Below are 5,357 nucleotides of genomic sequence, written 5' to 3' on the forward strand. Positions count from 1 at the left end.
CAGGATGGTGGCAGGTCCCTCCCGCCATCTGTGTCCCACAACACCTCATGGTGGAGAGAGACCCTTTTCTGAGGAGTCTCCTTGAGTGAAGAATGAGGGGACTCCAGGAGGCATACCTTGAAGTTGTTCCTGTGGTGTTTCTTCAGACCCTGTCTTCCACTGAAAGATAGCTGAAATTCGCTGCCAAAGTCTCTGCATACTGGTGTTACCACCAGCCTGGGCAATGCCGAGGCTTGCGAATGAATCACTACGCCTGATGTTATGAATCTCAGGATCTGGCCCCACTTATCTTCTCCAGCCTCTGTGAGATGGTAGTGACCAGCTAAAGGGCAGCCCTCAGGAATGACAGGGACAGGGAACCACCCTGGCTTCTGGCAGCTCCCTTCAAGCTCCCAGGGAGAGTCCACCTCTTTCCACTGCCCAGCCAATGAGAGTCAATGGGATGTTACATCACTGCCAATGAGAGGCACAGGGAGGAGACTTTTGGCCCCACCCACCCATTGTGAGTTCATCAATATGAAGGTCCCTGGAAAAATCTGCGTGTAGGTGTGCCCTTGGGGGTACTCAGTTTGGATGTAAAAGGGTCTCCTTCCTATGTTTTCGATAGAACCAGGGTTTTGTCTTAGCAGGTGTGACAGAAACCTGTGTCCCTGCTCTGACCCCCAAAATTATGCTTGATGATTAACATAAGCACTATCCACATTGTGGCATTGTTTGAATCAGTGATAGAGTGTGTGTGTGTGTGTGTTGGTCTTCTGTAATTTAAAATTTTGAGGATAGTGAAGCCTTATCTAATTATTCTCTATCAATAGAAATCGGGAGTCAGACATTGGGGTAAGAACTTAAAAGAGCAAACAGGGGAGCTGCCATCAGTCACCTCCTACCTGTTTTGTTCCTTCCTCTAAAAGGGTCGAGTTCCTGTCTCAGCCCTGCCTTACTACTTACTGTCTCCTGTCTACAGTCCTCCAAACTTCTATGGATAATTTTGGTCAGCTAGTGTCTAGCTCTGCCCTCTGACTCTAAGCAAGCTTTATTTGTCAGAACACAATCAAAATATCACACGTTTCCCCCTTTTGTTTAAATAAAAATAGAAGTTTTTAACTAACATGGTAAAACTATATATAATAAGTACAATAACTATATACAATATATACAGGCAATAACTACATTAACAATGTCTAGTCCATTTGCATTTGACAAATTCAGAGAAAATTCTCCATTATCTATCCTATCTTGGTAAGCCTAAAGTGTTGTACCTAAATCATTTTCTATCCTAACTTGTATTACCAACCCAAAACTATCTCTTTATGTCTCTCAACCTTATTCACTTTACACCCCTTTTATGAGTTTCTTTTCTAAAATTTGTAACAAGGAAAACTATAACTATAACTATCTAGTCTTCAACTCCATCAGAGACCTGAGAAGGATATAATATTACCTGAGTAAACAGGAATTACAGAGCAAACAACTCCCAAAACTAAGGAATGACAGAAACAGCTGGCTGCTTGGACAGTCACTCGAGGTTCCTCTGCAATTTTGGGGGATCCATCTTCGGCCTACACGCCTAGAATATCTGACAGATTTTTCTGTGAAGCAGGAATTTTGAAGGACTGTCCTGCCTTGTCTTGGCAAACTTCAGCAGCCATTTTCTTTTGTGTCCTATCTGTCAAATTTGGACAGTATATGTCAGCAGTTGAGGCAAGGGCAGTTTCTTGGCCAGTTGCTAACTTTTACCACAAAGAAAATAAACCCCATATGGTGTTTCTTTGATGCCCATCATCTTCTCTGAAGTAGACTGGTGCTGCTGGGCTCAGACATGTTTCATTGTCATAAAAAAACCCTCATGTAGCCAGGCAGTGGTGTCACCTTTAATCCTAGTCCTTGGGAGGTGGAGGCACATGGATCTCTGTGAGTTCAAAGCCAGCCTGGGCTACAGAGTGAGTTGCAGTTAAGGCGCAAAGCTACACAGAGAAATTCTGTTTTGAAAAACCAAAAAATAAAAAAATTAAAGCAGGGTCCAAGTAAGTCTGTCCCAAGTGAATTAGGTGAATACAGTGGATCTCAGAATGAGGGGGCTGGACCCACAAAGCAGGGCCAGATCAGTAGTAGCAAGAATTAGTTATGCATCTTATCCACAGATAGTAAAGAGTGCTAATAGAAAGTTTCAAAACAGGACCAGTTAGCTGCCTGTTTACTCCAGACAGGGTATCAGTGACAGAAACAGTTCTAAGTTTACCCTTGTGAACCAAAGATTTCTTGGGGTTTCTTACAGGAACATGAATGACTCAAAATGCAGCTGCATCAGAGAGAAGCCCACCCCAGCATGAGTGTTGACTCACAAAAGCTGTGTCCCCAGGAGCTTTCTTCTCAACCTGCAGGCAGCCCCACCGGATAATCTCTTCCAACCAGCAATTGTTTACTTCTTTTCTAACCTTTGGGAGGGCCCCTGAAAACCTTACCACTTTCTGAGCTTCCCCAAACTTGTAAGTTTTCTTTAGTTCTGAGTTGCAGGATCAGCCATCCTCCCTACAGGAAGGAATGTTTCAGTTCTGGGGAGACAGTTACATAACATTAAAAGATGCCATTTAATTCTTACATTAGTCATTGTTTTCCAAAATAACAGAAACAATCAGAGATGTTTATTAACTCATTCACTGTTATATATTTACTATATGTATTTACTTTATTATTTACATGTTTATGATTTATTTTTTCTTCAATCAAAATTCCATGTCTATGTCCACCTTCTCTCTTTAAAAATTATTTCTTGGCGGTCTGAGCTGACATTTTCTTAATCCAATATTGGCTACCCTAGAACTTTCATTTGTATGGTATAATTAACAAGGAAGTTTGAATAATTTAAATTTTTAAAAGCTAGGACTTTGTCCTGAGAAATTCTGGTGAGCCCATTAAATGAATGATACTAGAGCCACTGAAGCAAGGTTGTAGATGTATGTGCATCAAAGGGCAAAGAGAGACAGGCGCAAGCTTGTAGTTTGTAGTTCATGGCATAAAGTAGGGTATTATTTTAGAACAAATGGAGAGACTGTGACTGTTCATTAAAAACATGTTTTTATATTTTCCAGCATGGACCCCACGATCAGTAAATGCTAAGTGTGCCAGCACTCATCTGTAACCCTAGTCTTGGAGGAATGGAGATGGACAGACGCCAGGCAGGGCTACCTGAAGTGCAAGTGGAGCTGAAAGAGCCAGCTCCAGGTTCAGTGAGAAAACCCTATCTCAAAAAAATAAGATGGACAGCAGTCAAGGAAAACACTTGATGTCTTTGTGTGAATGATTAAGTCACTGAAGGGAATTTTAGAAAAATGTAAGTTTGACTGATTTCAAAGAAATGTTTAAATACTCAATATTTGGTAAAACAAATTTTCATCCCTTTTTATGTATAATTATGAACGTTTTAAATGAGAAATAAAAATTAACAGCTTAGAAATGAATATAAAAATCAGGCTTCTATATATTTGCTGAACATCAAAATAAAAACCATTCTAAGCCATTAATGTTCGAAGACATGTGAAGTATTCTTAATCATTAAGTAAGGGTAGTTGTCATTTATCTGAAAACGGAGCCCGATATTTATAAATTTTGTTACTTGCATTAACCATGTTAGCAGTTTAGTTTGTTCCAAGACACAAATGTGCATTCTTTTAATGAATTTTTATAAATGAACAGGAAACATTTTCATTTCTCAGAGCAGGCTGTGGTAAGTAAGCAAATATATAGTGTTTATAAGATAGATTTTGTGGGATTTTTTTTCTTTTTTTTCACATAGGGATAGAGTGGGAGAACAGTGAAAGAGATACCATGATAGAGGGAGACATTATGGGGACAGGGAGAAACCTGGTGCTAGGGAAGTTCCCAGGAATCCACAAGGATGACCCCAGCTTAGACTACTAGCAATAGTAGAGAGGGTGCCTGAACTGACCTACCCCAGTAAGAAGATCAGTGAATACCCTAACTGTCATCATAGAGCTTTCATTCAGTAACTCATGGAAGCAGATGCAGAGATCCACAGCCAAACACCAGGTCAAGCTCCAGGAGTCCAGTCGAAGAGTGGGAATTTTTTTTTTCTTAAGAACAATGTAAGCACATATGTCTCACAGTACCTACATAGGATTCTGAGATCACCTTGAGCCTAGACATTGTACACCCTCCTGGACAACACACAATACAATAAGTGCGTAGCTCAAGATCAAATCAAATCAAACCAATGTAACCTTCTACACTTGTATCACGTACCTTTGGGAACTGATATAACACTGATGTCAAAATATAAATTTAAATAATCTTTATTGATAAAAATTAATTAACAGTGATAGAAAGGAAAAAATCACTACAATAGTGTGTGGAAGTTCTGTACAAAGGAGTATTTGCTACTTACATAGTCATTTAGATTTTATTTGGAAGTTAATATGAAGAGGCTCTTGCAATGAAACAGGTTAATTATTAAGAACTACAATGTAAACTATTTCTATTCTAAAGACATACCCCTTAGCTAACATTGTAATTATGTCTCATTACTCTGGCTCAAGTTCCTTCTTAAAAGAATCTTCAGAATAAAAATTGAAGAGCCAAATAATTGCAATCACTCCTAGAAGGAGACAGCAACAGTTACCTCATTTTTAGTTTACTGTTACTCATGCTTTCATTAGTCTGAAGTTTTACAAGACAAAGTGTACTTTAGAGTTTGCTTCATGAGTTTGCCTTGAAACACTGAAATTTTTTTTAAGTTCACTTTCTGCATTAGTAAGCAGATCATAGCTGCTCTTCTCTGAGTTCTCCAAACTCTAAAACAGAAAGACACTTCTTACTAAACAAATCCCAAGGATACAAAGATGAAAGATTCTGCAGAAATGATATACAGACTTGTTATGCTTAGTTAAACAGAATAAAGTGTTAATAAACTAGGAAGTACATTTAAGGTCAAATTCCCAATTTACCATTTCATGTCTTGACTAATTACTACAAAACTTTATTGTATTTGGAAGTTTTCCTGTGCCCTGCCCAGTCCACAGCCGCTCAGATCCAAATAAACACACAAAGGCTTATATTAATTACAAACCATATGGCCATTAGGTCAGGCTTATTACTGACTAGCTCTTACACTTAAATTAACCCATAATTCTTATCTATGTTTAGCCACATAACTTGGTACCTTTTCTCAGTTCTACCTTGTCATCTTACCGCCTCTGTGTCTGGCTGGTTACTACTGATTCTGCCTTCCTCCTCCCAGAATTCTCCTTGTCTGCTTGCCCCGCCTATACTTCCTGACTGGCTACTGGCCAATCAATTTTTTATTTATCGACCAATCAGAAAAACACATTTTTCATAGATGTTTC

General features: G+C 39.1%; 1 long non-coding RNA gene across 1 annotated transcript; it reads left to right on the top strand.

The window, feature by feature from the left end:
• The first annotated feature begins 2,077 nt into the window (after positions 1-2,077).
• LOC143270932 (uncharacterized) lies at positions 2,078-3,463 on the top strand. The gene is made up of 2 exons (XR_013048134.1): positions 2,078-2,483; positions 3,087-3,463. It is a non-coding gene; the product is annotated as an uncharacterized LOC143270932 (long non-coding RNA).
• The last annotated feature ends 1,894 nt before the right edge of the window (positions 3,464-5,357 follow it).

Source organism: Peromyscus maniculatus, chromosome X (assembly GCF_049852395.1).
Source record: "Peromyscus maniculatus bairdii isolate BWxNUB_F1_BW_parent chromosome X, HU_Pman_BW_mat_3.1, whole genome shotgun sequence".
Classification (NCBI taxonomy): Eukaryota; Metazoa; Chordata; class Mammalia; order Rodentia; family Cricetidae; genus Peromyscus; species Peromyscus maniculatus.